We start from the raw sequence: 17,975 nt of genomic DNA, 5'->3' as shown, positions 1-17,975 counted from the left end.
TGAAAAGATTCTTCACATGTTTCTTCTTCATTTCTCTATCCAATGCAATCTAGGATAATCTGTAAATCTTTGAATACTTCCTTGTTTGCATCAGAATGGAAATACTGCATTTTCTTGATTCCTCCTAGAGGCTTCCATATTCCAGTATGTCTCTGTCAACCCATGTGCCTCTGTCAACTTGTGAATTGTCACTATCAACTGTTAATGAACTAAGCATCCGTTGAAGCTTCCATCCGTTGATGCCTTATCCGTTGAAGCTTTATCCGTTGAAGCTTTATCCGTTGATGCATTATCAGTTGAAGTCTTTATCCATTGAAGCACTTATCCGTTGATGGATATTATCCGTTGAAGCATTAGAGACATCCGTTGAAGCTTTGTTTCTTATCCGTTGAAGGTCTTCAATATCCGTTGACACTTCTTCACTTATACAAAATTACAAGGCATGAAATATTTACAATTAGCCCTCCTATTTGTACATCCATTAGTAGTCAACATGACTGATTATTTCCTAACAATATCTAAGAATTACAGCTTGAAACCAGAGAGTGAAATGTGCTACAATACTAAACTTATTGCTAAGTAAAGCTACTCCTTCAACGGATAACCAAGATGGTCTTATCCGTTGAGGCTATAAATACTAGATTTCTACTTAAGTGTTTTGCTTAACTTATCATCAAACTAATACACATATTCCTAACAATCTCCCCCTATTTATGTCTAGTAGAACTGTAAGCATAAATTTGGGTTTAGCTTGATGATAACAAAACACTTGACACATATATAAACTGTAATAAAGCAGAAATTCAAAAGTGCTACAAAAATGTATATGCTGAGATAGAATTGAAGAATTACATTGTTTCCAAAGGTGCTCCTTTAGCCTGAGCAAATTACTTTCTTTTCCTTTGATCCCTGGTTTTCTTTCCTAGCCTCCTGTCATTCTCCTATATTTAAAGTTGAAGTTGTCTGTAGAATTCAGCTTCATCTTCTTCATTGATATCTAACTTAGATTGCATATCCTTGAGAGTTTCATTACTGGCAATCTTTAGCTGATCTTCAATTCTGAAAAATCTTCTGACTCCTTTGTTGTCTCTGAACTCCATCAACCAATGAGGTGATTTGTGAATTGTAATTCCTCTTTCTTGAATGAGTAAAGTTCTAGGTAAAGCATTGGGCTCCCTCCAAGTTTTCCTTATGTTGGCAATCTTGTTGAAAATCTCAGTCTTGGCAGTCCTGGTAAAGCCAGAATCCCTTTGTATGGCTGAGTAGACTCTAATCAAGGTAGAGTAGCCTTCATTCAGAATTCTGTGAAGAGGCCATGTTCTTTCCCCAGCTCCTTTGTATTTGAACACTAGTCTTTCTGGTAGCTGTCTGTAGGCAGCTATTCCCCTTACATCCTCCAGCTCATCCAGATAGAGTTCAATGTCTGAAAATTCTTTTATGTCACAGATGTGAACATACTCATCTTTAGAGGTTTGAGGTTTAGGCTTAGGCTTCTGTGTGAATTTGATTGAGGCTTTAGAGGGTGTTGATTTGATTCTTCTTTTCTGCTTCTTTGATGGTGGAGAAGAGGGGCAATTTGATGGTGTCCCAATCAATTGGTTCCTCCTTGGGAATTATTGTTTCACCATGAATGTTCATGAAGGGGTCAGGTACAATGGGTTCAGGAATAGAGGGTAGTGGTTTGGATATTGATTGGGTTTCTTCAGTCTTATCTACCTCTTTTCTCTTTGCATTGACCTTCTTTCTTTTCCCTTTCTGCCATTCTTCCTTACTTCTTTCCTCCATCTCAGTACCAACCATGTCCCCCATAGCTTCAACTTCACCTTTGTCTTCAATTTCTTTCTGTTCTTCAGCCTGACTTGACTTTATGCTCTTTTGTCAGCCTTTAGATGTTTGGCTTCTTCCTTCAACCTTTTGGTTTTTTCCCTCTTGGCTATTGAGAATTTGGGATGCCCTTGCATCACACATATGCTCTTTCCCTCTCTGAAGATAATAGCCATGTTTCTCCTTACAGCCTCATCCATGGTCTCTTTGAGATATGCAATACTTCTACCTAAAAGCTTATCCTCATCAGCTTTTAGAAGAGGAAAATCCACCTCTTTTAGAGGATTCTTTGTAGAGTCCTTATTGGATTTGTTGTTGGGCTTGAGAACCATAGGTTGCAGATCTTTAGAAGAAGTTTCTCCATCCTTATGCCTCCCTACTGGCTTGAGTTCCATAATAATTGATTCCACTTTTATGCTATGCTTCACAGATTGTGATTGAGAAGTTGTAGAACCAAATATTAGTTGCATCTTTTCATCAATCTTCTTCCTTTGCTCTTTGACTTGCAATTCAGCTGCTACTATCTGGATTAGATCAATTCCATCTAGCTTTCCTTTGACTTGAATAGTTGGAGAAGTTGTGATGACAAGAACTAGCACTTGAGAAATCTGAACTGTTGTAGATGACTCTCCTTCCCCTTCCCCTTTATTCTCCCCCTTTTTGTTATCATCAAGGGTAGGGGTCAAGCCTTGTGCTTGTGCCAGCTGCATGAGTAGATTTGTTTGAGTTTGTTGATTCTGAAGAATGGTGACCATAGAGTCTTCAATGATTTGAACCCTATCTTCCAATCTAGCCAGCCTCTTGTCAGCATCAGATGCTTTCCTCAGTCTCCCCAACAAATCTTGCATAGTACCATAGGGTATAACTGAATCCAATTTCTCAGCATTGTAGGATTTCAGATCAGCAATGTCCAGCTTGAGCTCATCCACACTTAGATTTTGCTGGTAATGCTGCAACTGCAAGAGATGCATAGATTCCAGATGAGCTTGAAGAATTGCCTTGGTACCAGCATCCTGAGTCTCCTGAAGGGCCTTCTGAATTGTCATGACTTGTCTGACCAAAGTGACACCAAACTCTCCTGGTGTTGATGGTTTTGCCCATGCCCATGCAGGAAGATCAGGAACAGAACTTGGGCCTGCTACTCCCCCTAAGTTCATGCTCTCATTCAAAGAATTAGAGTCATCATCATTAGAATTTACTCTAAATTCTTCAGATGGCTCACCAGCTTGAGAAAGCAGCCTGTTGACAGCAGCTTTGTCTCTGAGAAGAGATTCTGAAGTGTGTACAATGTGTAGTGTCTGTTCTGCCTCCACATTGCCCTGTGCAGCCAATAATTGATAGGCTGAAACAGGGTGAGTAAAAGTGTCAGCATCCAAGGAAATGTTATCAATGACAGCTTTGTAATGTTGCTGAAATTGTCTTCTCTTGTCTGCATCATCCACTTTCATTAACTCACTAGCAATGGCTGGATCCACCCTTATAGCTTCTGTACCTGCCTTTCTCTCAATTTCTCTCTGTTCTTGCATCAGGGGCTCCCCCTGGCTCACACACACCCTCACACCCTCACCCTCACCTTCTAAGGTGGCACTCCTCTCACTCACTTTTGCCATGCTGGAAGAAATAGCATGCATAAGGTGACTCTCAACCTCTCCTTTTGCCTGGGAGCAACCCAGCCTCTCACTCAAAAGATCACTCCCTTCCCTCAAACCTAAGAGTGATTGTACAGTTGCCATGTCCTCTATAGTTGGAATTGTTTCTGTTAAGTGTGTAGAGACCATCAACGGATAGGGAATATCCGTTGAAGTGGAAACTGATGGTATCAACGGATAACTGTTGTTAAGCTTATCCGTTGAAGAACAACCACTTGTCAACGGATGAGAGATATCCGTTGAAGAAGGAAAAGATGTAGATATACAAAGTGACATAATTGTGGAATCTGTGTGGATTGATTTTAAGTGTGGTGACACAGATTCTGCAACTACATATGAAAGAATTGGCTGATGATCCAACAAATCATCTAAAGAATGATGATCACCAGATTTTGAGTGGGGCTCCTCCCTGAGTTTTAATGAGGGAGAATCAGGAATTGATGTGAATATCATATCCACATCCAGAGAGGGTGTTGGAGAGTTTGATGAATGGTGTGTTTCTATATTGAGAGAATGGGGCTGTGATTCCACATTTGCTGGAATCATATCAAGCTGAATTTGAGAAGGCACATATACAGGTGGATTTATCTGTGCTGTGTGTGTCCCTTGTGTGGAAACTAGGGTCTTGGCCTTCTTCTTCCTTGAAAAGGCTTTAAATGGTGAATGTGTGGCTTCAGTGTCCCTCCCTCTTTTGTTCTGTGTCCCTGGTTGGGGACTATTTTCAATAGTTACACCCTTTTGGGAGGATGCAACTAGGGATGTGTTGGACTCCTTTTGAACCACCACAGTCTTTTGAGAGACTGTGGCTTGGCTGGTTTGGGTACCACTCACCTCTCCCACCTTATCCTGGGGGGCTTTTTGATGTTCACCCCTCCCCTCACCACTCACACCCTGTTCACTCCCTTCAGGGTTTATGGTAGTTGTTACAACTGTTATCTTTTGAGAAACAACAGAGGTAGGTTTCTTTGACTTGACTTTGGAAACTTTAGATTTTGTGGCTTTGGTAGGAGCCTGTTTGGACAAAGACACAGGTTCCATAGCCACACTAGAAGGCAAAGAAACAGTGGGGTTGGAAATAGTAGAAGTTATAGAAGTATTTATCTCACTTACCTGTGGTGCATTCATGATTGGCAAGTATACCAATGACACCTGGCTGTTGAGGTTCATTCTCAAAAGGTCTGCAAGGACCCTTTTCTCTTGTGCCCAGCATTTGAGTTTATTATTCTCATTGGATATAACCAAACCTTCAGCAACATGGTTAGCCAATAACATAAAGAATCTAGCATAGTAGATGTTATGTGGTCTATTAACTTTGTTACCTAATCTGGAACCTAATTCTAGCATAACACAGTTGCTAAAATTAAAGTACCTATCAGAAACTAGCATATAGAGCATATTAACAAGAGATGAAGTGATAGCATCAAAATTGCTAATCTTCCCAGAGAAAACCTTAATAAAGGCATCTCCAAGAAAACTCCATTCTTTCTTAAGGCCTTTCCTTCTAATACTACCTAAACTAGCAGAATCAAAAGCATAGCCTATGGAATCTAGCATAGCAGAGACATCTTTATCAGTGTGTGGTGTCATGGCATTATTCTCAGGCAACTTAAAGCAAGATTGTATATCATCACAATTAATGCAATAGTCCTTACCTTTGAGAGAGAAGGCAATAGTCATATCTGTGGAGTTGAACTCTGCAGTTGTCCAAATCTCCTCAATCACTTCACAGTATATGGTTGGGGCTTCCAGCATTGCATAGCTTAGTTTGCAGTTTTTGATGAAGTCCATCATCTTGTGATAATCAGAATGGGCTTCATTCTTTTCAACCAAGGCTATGAAATTATTCTTTTCATAAACAAATCCTGTTTGAGACATAATTTTGACTACTGGTACCATTATTGTGAGTAGAGGTTGCAGAGAAAAACTTGAGAATTTAGAGAGAAAGAGAATAAGAATTGCAAGAAAGCGTAAAGTGAGAATAAGAGTTCAATTGGGCTTTTATACTTCCTTGATTTAAAACGTAAATAAAATGATTAAATGATACTTTTAAGTAAGTTACATCCGTTCAAGAATAAATAAAACTGTAGAAATTCTGAAAACTACCTTAAATACAAATATATACAACACTGTATATCTGTATCAACGGTTGAGTTAAAGAATCAACGGCTGTGACTCACTTATAGTAACTGACGTGACACTTCAACGGATAAGGGAAATAGTTATCCGTTGATGAACAACACCATTTTATCCGTTGAAGGATAAAATTACCAGAAATGTATTTGTCTTTCAACGGATAATGAACATCCGTTGATAGAATAATTTTGGCTTTCAACGGATAGAGAATATCCGTTGATAGGATAAGTCTTAATTAAAGTCAGCTTTGTTCTTGCAGCAAATTCATTTCAGGCTTCAAGACAGATTATGTAGATGATATAGATTATGAATAATTAAGCATACCTAACTCACTTACTAATCTTGTGAATGTTGATTCATCAAGTAGCTTGGTAAATATGTCTGCAATCTGCTTTTCACTTGGAACAAAATGAAGTTCCACTGTACCTTTCATCACATGTTCCCTAATGAAGTGGTACTTGATATCAATGTGCTTGGTTCTTGAGTGCTGCACTGGATTTTCAGTAATGGCAATGGCACTTGTGTTGTCACAGAATATTAGAATTTTGTCAACAGTCAGACCATAGTCAAATAGTTGATTCCTCATCCATAGTATCTGTGCACAGCAACTACCAGCAACAATGTACTCAGCTTCAGCTGTTGATGTGGAAACAGAATTCTGCTTCTTGCTGAATCATGATAAAAGCTTGTTCCCTAGAAATTGACAGGTGCCTGTTGTGCTTTTCCTGTCTATTTTGCACCCTGCATAATCTACATCTGAGTAGCCAATTAGATCAAAACCAGACTCTCTAGGGTACCAAATTCCTAGATTTGGAGTCCCCTTGAGATATCTGAAAATTCTTTTAATAGCCACTAAGTGAGATTCTTTAGGGTCAGCTTGAAATCTAGCACAGAGACATGTAGAAAATATTATATCAGGTCTACTAGCAGTTAAATATAAAAGTGAGCCAACCATGCCTCTATAACTTGTAATATCCACAGACTTTTCAGCCTTGTTTAATTCAAGCTTAGTGGCAGTGGCCATGGGAGTTTTTGCAGGTGAACAATCCATTAAGTCAAACTTCTTTAAAAGATCATAAATATATTTAGTAAACTAATGAAAATTCCACCACTAACTTGTTTAACTTGTAAACCAAGAAAGTAAGTTAGCTCTCCCATCATGCTCATTTCATATTTACTTTGCATTAATTTGGCAAACTTTTTACAAAGCTTATCATCTATAGATCCAAATATAATATCATCTACATAAATTTGTACAAGTATCTTAGAGCCATTAACATTTCTAAAGAAGAGAGTTTTGTCAACAATACCTCTTGTGAAGTGATTATCTAGAAGGAACTTTGACAAAGTCTCATACCAGGCTCTAGGTGCTTGCTTTAGTCCATAGAGTGCTTTCAACAGATAATACACATAGTCTTGAAAATTTGGATCTTCAAAACCTGGAGGTTGGCTTACATAAACTTCTTCCTGCAATTCCCCATTTAGAAATGCACTCTTGACATCCATTTGATAGACTTTGAAATTGGCATTAGCTGCATAGGCTACAAAGATTCTGATGGCTTCAAGTCTGGCAACTAGAGCAAATGTTTCATCAAAATCTATTCCCTCTTGTTGAGAATAGCCTTTAGCAACCAATCTGGCTTTATTCCTTATGACAATGCCATTTTCATCCATCTTGTTTATGAATACCCATTTTGTGTCAATAGAACTCTTGTTCTTTGGCTTGGGTACCAGCTTCCATACTTTGTTCCTCTCAATTTGGTTTAGCTCCTCTTGCATTGCTAAAATCCAATCTGGATCCAATAGAGCTTCTTACACTCTCTTAGGTTCCTCCTGTGATAGAAAGCTACTATACAGACATTCATCTTGAGTAGCCCTTCTAGTTTGTACTTTTGATGTAGCATCACCAATGATCAGTTCAAAAGGGTGATTATTGGTCTATTTCCTTTGAGGTGGTAGATTAGCCCTAGATGAGGTTGCCTCAGTATTGTCATGATGTGAGATAGAATGTTAATTTATTGAAACTCCCCCTGAGTTGCTGATCCTTTGAAAAGAATTGGGAGCTCTATCAACTGATGAAGTGAATTGATTATCCGTTGACCGACTGTGATCAACGGATGCTTCATTATGAACTTCAACAGATGATGCACTTTGTCTTTCAACGGATGATGCATTGCTTCTTTCAACGGAAGCTGAATTATGACTTTCAACAGATGCAGCATTATGTGCATTATCCAAAGGCAGATTCTGAATTCTTCTTGAGATGCCTTATTCATCATTCTCATCTTCACTATCATCACTGTATATCTCAATGTTGTCAAATTTGAGTCCTTCATGATGTCCCTCATCTGTTAGTCCATCAATCTTTTTATCATCAAACACAACATGTACAGATTCCATGACAATGTGGGTTCTTAGATTGTAGACCCTATATGATTTTCCAGCAGAATAACCAACAAAAATTCCTTCATCAGCCTTTGCATCAAACTTCCCTTTGTGATCAGATTGATTCCTTAAGATGTAGCATTTGCAACCAAAGACATGTATAAAGTTTAAAGTTGGTTCTCTTCTCTTGAATAATTGATAGGGAGTCATGCATTTTGCCTGATTGATTAGAGAAATATTCTGAGTGTAACATGCACAGTTAACAGCCTCAACCCAAAAATAAGTTGGGAGTTTTGACTCTTCAAGCATTGTCCTTGCAGCTTCAATTAGTGATCTGTTCTTCCTTTCCACCACACCATTTTTTTGTGGAGTTCTTGGAGCTGAGAACTCATGCATGATCCCACTTTCTTCACAGAACAACTTCATGGTTGAATTCTTGAACTCAATTCTATTGTCACTCCTAATATTCCTTACTTTGAAATCAGGATGATTATTGACTTGCTTGATATGATTGATGATGATTTCACTAGCTTCATCCTTTGATCCAAGAAAATAAACCCATGAAAACTTTGAGAAATCATCTACAATCACTAGGCAGTATCTTTTCCTTGAAATTGACAATACATTGACTGGTCCAAAAAGATCCATGTGTAGAAGTTGTAGTGGTTCATCAATTGCAGATTCAAGCTTCTTACTGAATGATACTTTCTTTTGCTTTCCTTTCTGACAAGCATCACACAGTCCATCCCTTGTGAATTCCATTAGAGGCATTCCTCTAACTAAGTCCTTTTTGACTAGATCATTCATTGTCTTGAAATTCAAATGGGACAGCTTCTTGTGCCATAGCCAACTTTCAACTGGACTTGCTTTGCTGAGAAGACAAGTAATGGATTCTGCATCTGTAGAGTTGAAATCAGCTAAGTACACATTCCCTTTTCTAACTCCAGTTAGAACCACTTTATTGTCCTTTTTACTTGTGACAATACAGTCTTCATAATTGAAGGAAACAGTATTCCCTCTGTCACATAGTTGACTAATGCTCAATAAATTGTGTTTGAGACCATCAACCAATGCAACTTCATCAATGATGACATTTTCTTTTGAAATCAAGCCATATCCCATAGTGGATCCTTTGCTGTCATCTCCAAAGGTTATGCTAGGGCCAGCTCTCTCCTTAAACTCTGTGAGCAGGGTGAAATCTCCTGTCAAGTCTCTTGAACAACCACTGTCCAAGTACCATAGATTCCTTCTTCGTCCCTACACACAACAAAATCAATCAACTTGATTTTGGTACCCAAGTTTCCTTGGGTCCAGCCTTGTTAGCCTTTTTCCTAGACTTCATTCCTCCTGCATCTTTTGACTTAGGTAACTTTGGGTTAACCTTGGTCTCAGATGTGGTTCGTTGAAGTGTAGGGTTAGTCACAGAATCATTTAACACATTTGATTGAATTTGATAAGGCATAGGTTGTGTAAACATGTTATTCCACATAGGCATATTGTATGGCATTTGAGGCATACTAATTGCAGTAAAATAAGGATTGTTAATATATGGCATGTTTGCAAAATGTGCATGGGGATTCTGGTGAGACATAACAGGCATAGTATGCAGAGGTGACATAGACATGTTAGGCATGGAGGGATTTGAAGGCATGGGAGCATTTTTAACAGATTTGCAATTATCAGATAGGTGATTAACACTTTTACAATGCACACAGCTTTTTCTAGGAGCATACCTATCAGGTGTGTAATTGTTATGTTTATTAATCCCTACCTTCCCATTTCTTTTAGATTTTCTTTTAGTTTCCTTCTTGTCCTCAACCAACTTAAGCCTATCTTTTAGCTGATCTAAAGTCATGTGTCCTATATTCACCTTACTGACATCTCTGGATGTGCTAGCTCCTTCTTTGACAAAGTTCTTGAGAGTTGAATCATTCTTTTTATTGAGATTTTTATTTTTAAAAGGACTTGCTTGTTTTAATTGATGAGCCTTCAACGGATGCTCCTTTTCTTCCTTCAACGGATAACTTTCATCATCCGTTAATTCCACATCCGTTGACAATCCATCAATTAATTCTAACTCCTTTTTGTTTTTCTTCCAGGCATCCTCACAGAATGATTCAATTCCCTGAACCTTTGCAATCTGAACACTAACATCCCTAGATGTTTTCCAGGCCTTGATTACCTCTTGCTCACTTTCTAACTGTTTAGAAAGAATTTCTACTTTCTTAACAGCTTCTGCTAGTTCACTCTCAACAGTCAAGCATTTAAGTTTTATCTTTTCAAGCTCAATTACCTGATCCTCTAACACAACATTCCTATCACTTAAAAACACATTATTCTCCTTGATCCTAGAGTTTTCTTTTGCTAGTGATTTAAGGGAAACACGCAAATGATATAATTCATTGGTCATATCATTTATGGCTTCATTGCATTCATGTTTATAAAGCCGAGAGAGATCAGTAGTAATTACCTGGTTGCTTGATGAACTAGTTTCATTTTCATCAGAATTAGCCATCAGGGCTAGGTTGACGTATTCCACATCATCATCTTCATTTACCCCATCTGCTGCCCAATCATCTTGAGTGAGAAAAACTCTTTCCTTTTGTTTGAGCAAATCAAAATACTTCTTTTTGTAATCAACTTGCTCAAATTTCCTTTTCTCAGAATTTGGCTTCCTACACTCACTTGCAAAGTGTCCACTAATGCCACAGTTGTAACATTTGAACTTTGATTTGTCCACCATGTTTTTGTTTGGCTTAGTGAACTTTGTGTTTTTCCTGAACTTCATTTTTGCAAACCTCCTGGACAGAAAGGCCAAATGTTTTTCAATATCATCAGATTCATCCTGACTGGAATTGTCTTCATTCTCAGCAACTTGCTCTTTACCCTTGCTTGATTCTGATTTGCTTGTGCCAATTTTGACACTTGGCATTGTCTTCTCCTCATTCCTGGCTTCCATCTTCTCACTGTCAGCTACAAGAGCAACTGTTCCTCCTTTTCTCTTTCCCTTTTCCAACAGATCATCCTGCTCCATTTCAAGTTCATAAGTCTTCAGAATTCCATATAATCTTTCAAGTGTGAAGTTCTTATAATCTTGAGAATTTCTCAAAGAGACAGTCATGGGCTTCCATTCCTTTGGCAGAGACCTAAGAAATTTTAAGTTGGAATCCTTGACTTGGTACACTCAACCATTCAGCTTCAATCTATTCAACAATTTCTGAAACCTGTTGAAGGTATCATTTAATGATTCACCTTCTTCAAAGTGAAAATATTCATACTGTTGAATAAGAAGCTGCATCTTGTTCTCTCTGACCTGCTCAGTGCCTTCACAGATGATTTGTACAGTATCCCAAACTTCCTTTGCAGTTTGGCTATTGATGACATTGTCAAACATATCTTGATCTAAGCCATTAAACAAAATGTTCATGGCTCTCTTATCATTGCGGATTTCTTCCATGTCTTCAATATTCCATTCTGCTTTTGGCTTGGGAATGGACTGTCCAACAGCAACTGTTGCAGTAGCAGCTGTGGCTACTTTGTGAGGGATGTGAGGACCATTTTCAATACAGTTGATGTAGATTTCATCTTGAGAAAGAAGATGTAAATGCATCTTCACTTTCGAGTGATAATAATTATCTTTTTCCAGGACTGGGATCTTTACACCAATATCCTTCCTACTCATGGTAGCAGGAGGATTCTTCTGTGCACTCATGATGTTAGCAAAATAGATGTTTAAAGTCTTTGTATGTTAAGAGCTTGCTCTGATACCAATTGTTATTCCCAGTGGACTAACAATGAGATTCACAGAAGGGGGGTTGAATGTAAATATCAAAACTTTTTCAAGTTTTGAGCAGTTTCTAAGGCTAAGTGTTTGAGTGATCAAATGTGTGTGAATTTCTTGAAGCTGATGCAGACAAATATATATTCAAGCACAAATGTAATGAGCACAAAGAACTTAAAAACTTTTCTGGTGGATTTGTTGTTCCACCAGAGATGTGTTATTTCAGAAAATCTGTGATTCAAAGAATTAAATCACAGCTGCTTCCTAGTACAAACTAGATGATTTTCTCTTTTGATATTTCTAAACAGCTCAGGAAAATTCATATCTAATTACTAGCTGCTACTTGGTTTATATATCACCAAGTTTACAAGTGAAGACAAACTTTAAAATATAATTGAAAAGATTCTTCACATGTTTCTTCTTCATTTCTCTATCCAATGCAATCTAGGATAATCTGTAAATCTTTGAATACTTCCTTGTTTGCATCAGAATGGAAATGCTGCATTTTCTTGATTCCTCCTAGAGGCTTCCACATTCCAGTATGTCTCTGTCAACCCATGTGCCTCTGTCAACTTGTGAATTATCACTATCAACTGTTAATGAACTAAGCATCCGTTGAAGCTTTCATCCGTTGATTCCTTATCCGTTGAGGCTTTATCCGTTGAAGCTTTATTCGTTGATGCATTATCAGTTAAAGTCTTTATCCGTTGAAGCAGTTATCCGTTGATGGATATTATCCGTTGAAGCATTAGAGACATCCGTTGAAGCTTTGTTTCTTATCCGTTGAAGGTCTTCAATATCCGTTGACACTTCTTCACTTATACAAAATTACAAGGCATGAAATATTTACAATTAGCCCTCCTATTTGTACATCCATTAGTAGTCAACATGACTGATTATTTCCTAACAACATCTAAGAATTACAGCTTGAAACCAGAGAGTGAAATGTGCTACAATACTAAACTTATTGTTAAGTAAAGCTACTCCTTCAACGGATAGCCAAGATGGTCTTATCCGTTGAGGCTACAAACACTAGATTTCTACTTAAGTGTTTTGCTTAACTTATCATCAAACTAATACACATATTCCTAACAGTTGTTATCTTCTGTTCAAGGTGATCAGGAAGAGCTAGCAAGAAATTTAGGTTAACCTCCTCATGAAGTTGTAAGTCATTTATCAATTTGTTGAATCTTTCAAAAACTTCAATAATTCCTTGTTTAGGCTTTGCCGTGAAACTCTCATACCGAGACACTGGTATTCTCCTTTGATTTGATCTTATTTCCTCTGTATCCTCACACAGAATTTCAATCTTTTCTCAAATCTGTTTGGTTGTGTCATAATTGACAATATTATTGTACATAAAATTGTCAAGTGACTCTATCAATATTAGTTGCAAGCCACTGTCTAGAGAAACCTTTTCCTTTTCAGGCTCTGTGTATTTTGAGGGGTCTTTAGGAGCATAATGAGCCGGAATGACCATATCTTTATCAGTAGATTTATCAACCCTTTCCATATGAGTGAAAGGGCCATTCCTGAGAATCTGGATGTACATTGGATTGACCATCCTTATAAACAGCAACATCTTTTTCTTCCATAGTGTATAGTTGATTTTATCAAAGGTTGGGATCTTCATACTACTTATCTTTTATGTATTCATTCTTCCAAAATCTTTATCTGTTCACTTTCAGATTTTACTCTGAAACTACTTGTTAGATACTGAATACAACACAGGGGGTGAATGTGTTTCTTAAATTTTTAGCCTTTTTTAACTTGTTTGGATATTGTGTGAACAAAGCAGTTTATATTTGTAAAGATATTGTATTATCAGAAATAAACCAACAAGCACAATATTTCAAAACACACTTAATTTATATTAATAAAGTTTGTCTTGCTACAAATTATGTGTTCTTAAAAATATGATAACTCGGCTTCTTTCTTGGGAGAATACAAGAAAATATGAATCTGTTTGTTACTTATAAACTCAGGATCAGTGCATGCTTTATACACTAGCAACAAGAGTTTACAAGACTTGCACTGAAATATACTAAACTACTTTCTAAAGCAACCTTTTTCTATTTCCATTTCTAGCTTAGCAAATCTGTCCAGAATCTTGCAGGTCTGTGACCATCCTTTCTCCAGTTAATCTTTTCTCTTGATCTTGTATTCTTCCAGCTACTTGGTAGACTTTTCAATCTAGTTGATAGATCATTTATTGCCTAATAATCTTGAATATTTAACTTGTCTGCATTTTGTATTTGAGGGGCATGTCGAGATCTCCGGTTTGTTCTATAGTGAAGTGACTTCTCGATAAGTATAATGAATTATCGAGATCTCTGAGTTCTCTATAGGTATCTTGACTTGTCGAAGTCTCTAGATTCTTGCTTGTGAAATGACTTGTCGATAGGTCTGAGATCTCTACATGTAGAAATGACTTGTCGATACCTCTGAGATCTCTATATCCATTTTGAATTATCGATATATCTGAGATCTCTATATGAGAAATTGACTTGTCGATATCTCTAATTCTTTGCATCTTCATTTGACTTGTCGATATCTCTGAGTTCTCTACATGCAGAAATGACTTGTCGATATCTTTAATTATTTGCATCTTCATATGACTTGTCCATATCTCTGAGACTTCTCTATAAGCCATTTTGGAGTTCTCGAATGACTTTTGATATAACTTGATCTGTGACTTTTCGATATCTTGACTTAGGACATTTTTCATAGAACAATTTTATTCAATTCCAAGCTACTACACTTTTCTCTGAGGCATCATCATTGCTTGATCTTCTTCCACAGTTTATTCCTTAGCTTAAATCTGTTCACAGAAAAATGCTCCAGTCTTATCTTCTAATCATTTTTAGAGACTTAAGAAATACAATACGAAATACAAAATTAATTATCAAACAACTAAATCTTAGGGTTGTCGACTTAGTATTGCTATTATATTGGCATGTCTTGCACAACAGACTATAGAAAGAGGAACCGGTATACATACTCGCGCATAGAAATGAGCAATGTAAAAAACATTCATACATACACCTCATATTTCCTCCACACAATACAACACATATTTCACAATATTCTTTACCTAAAACCTTGACATTTTTTCACAATATTCTTCACCTAAAACCTTGACCCTGAAACATTAATATTAATAGCACAAATAGCACCTCAAAATGAAACTTAAAACTATTTTCCCCATTTTTTCCTAGTAATCTAGTGTTTATGCTCTTGGTTAATATTGAGCTCATTTGGGAAATCTTGATAAGTAACTTATGATTTAAAGTAAATAAGTAATTTATAAGTAATAAGTAGATTAATCTATATAAGTTATATAAGTGTTTGGATAATTTTACTTATAATTCAAAATTTTTTTTGTTAAATAAATCAAAATAAATAAATTTATATATAATTATCTTATTTCATGAATTTTAGATTAGATTAACATTTAAAAATATAGTTTTTAAAACTTATGTTAATAAAAAGGCAAAAAAATAAAATAAGTTAAGAAAAAATACGTCGTTAGTGACATTCAACTTATCAGCTTATAAGTTGTTGAAAATTCGACTTATAAGTTAGGTCGACAAACACTTATCGATAATTATTTAGGGGCTTATAAGTAAATAAGTCACTTACATGTTGATTGCCAAACAGGCCCATTAGTGGGATAGACTGAGATCTACAGTGTCTTATTTATGATGTCTAGATAAATTAAAATATTTATTACATTTGTCCCAAATTAGATAGATAAAATCTCCAAAATATCATGTGTCATAGATTCATTAGTGACATTTGGACTCACATATATTTTATATCACCACTAAAAATATTTGTGTGACCATATCAAATATAATTTTCTTGATATAAAATATAAAATGAATATTAGGAGAATATCTAATTAAGTTTTCCAAATATATCATAAATATTGTAAAAAAATCTTATTTATTTAAGATCGAAATCAAGATTGTATCGAGAAAAATGCAAGTAAAATAATCAAATTAAATTAAGTTCGCTAGGAAATCTCATATTTAATTTTCTCAGGAAAATCCATTTTCATTTTTTATATACTACCATTTTTTGCATTTAACTAATAGTATATATAGAATTTTAAAAATCTTTAAACTTAAAATAGATTAGAAACTTTAATATCATAATTTCAATAATGGCGTCAAATATTTTAATAAGATAAATGTGATGCAATTATTTGTAATAAGTTTATTGTTATTTATATCTTAATGTAGTTATTTGTTTGTGTCAAACACATGGGCATGGTTTTAAAGTAGTAAAGTATTAGTTAAGAACATAACAAAATTTCCATGTCCAATCTTCGTGATATATGTTGAGAGTTGGGTCTTCATTGTGGACTTTGTTAGCATAAAATAGGGATGTTGAAATCAATGTTAATTAAGTCATATTAAAAGAGTATTATCTAATTTCCATGTCTAATTTTGATGGTAGATAGCAATATATCACTAGAACCCATCTATATCATTATAGATTTTTTTAGATTTTGTTAGCATAAGTAGGGATGTTGAAATAAATGTTAATCAAGTCATATTAAAAGAGTATTCTTAAATTTCTATGCCTAATTTTGATGTTAGGTAACATTACATCACTAGAATCCATCTATACTTTCCACCCATAACAAGAAGTAGGCAAGTGGTTGAGATCTTTCATTCTCTCAAAGAGGATGAGACGGTGTGTTTAACAATTAAAATAAGATGTGAGTGGGTACAAATATTTGGACTAATTTAAAGTATTATTAAAGATCAGACATAACTTTGACCCAAACCCAATTTTAAAACCATTATAGGCGTATCACAAAAAAAAACTTATATTACTATGTGCAACAACCTCGATTTAAATGCTCAATAATAAAATTAGTTTTCAACAATCCTACTTAATGTAGAGAAATATCAACAACAATAAAAGTCATATTTTCTTTGTCCCAAAATAAGTGTGCATTGGATATTTTACCCATAGTTTATGATAAGAAAAGAGTGACTTCTACATATTATTTCTTCGATTTCTATTTTCTGAAAACAAAATTAAATGTTATATGGTTTTCGCCAAATATTTTTTTTATTTTAATTCACGAAAAAAATAGTTTAACATAATTTTTCTTTACATTTTAAACTACCTCCACATAGTCAAAGAAACACCCATATTTTAGTTATATGGATAGCCATATAAAACATTTTAAAGTTTTGTTGCTATCTAATCTATAATACATATAGTAAATTTTAAAATAAAAAAGATAATTATAACTTAAAACTGTAGCTTGATATTGATTAATTTCCACGAAGTAGAGACTCGCTCATCCTATATAGGTTCACTTTGCTTCAAAATTTTAGTAGGTATCATCAAATAATGAATGATGTAGGACAAAGTACTAAGAAATTTAAACTGGTTAAACCATGAAATTTTAAGCATGTAGATGGCAGATTGTTAAATAACATTCATAAAATTGAAAATGATGATAACAAATAAGAACTGTCTCAATTTATTATAATATATGAATCAAACAACCTCATACAATATTGATCTGTAACATTTGAAATTAGTCAAATATCAGCCCGTAAGCAACAAGAATTCTAATACGCTAGAGTAACATGTTTAAACTTACAAACTTTATATAATTGAGACAACATAAAACATAAATTATAAATTAAAGACTATAGAAAGAGAAACAGGTATACGTACTTGTGCATAGAAAAGGACAATGTATAAAACATTCATACATACACCTCGGATTTCCTCCACACAATACAATACATTTTTGGCAATATTAGTCACCTAAAACCTTAACATTTCCTTGAAATATTAATATTAGCAACACAAATAGCACCTCAAAATGAGACTTAAAACTATTTTTCACCATTTTTCCTGGTTATCAAGAGTTTATGCTCTCTGTTAATATTAATGGGATAGATTGAGATCTACACGACCTTATTTATGCTGTTTAGATAAATTAAAATATTAATTATAATGGTCTCAAATTAGATAAATAAAAATCTCCAAAATATCATGTGTCATATATTCATTAGTTGTATGTGGACCCACAGATATTCACTCTTATATCACCAATAAAAATATTTTCATGACGATATCAAATATTATTTTCTTGACAAAAAATCTAATGTAAATATCAGGAGAATATATAATTAAGTTATCAAAAAATATCTTAAATATTGTAA

The sequence above is a fragment of the Apium graveolens genome, chromosome 2 (genome assembly GCF_009905375.1).
Source record: "Apium graveolens cultivar Ventura chromosome 2, ASM990537v1, whole genome shotgun sequence".
NCBI lineage: Eukaryota > Viridiplantae > Streptophyta > Magnoliopsida > Apiales > Apiaceae > Apium > Apium graveolens.
The sequence above is the reverse complement of the archived record's forward strand: the minus strand, read 5'-3'. Positions refer to the sequence as shown.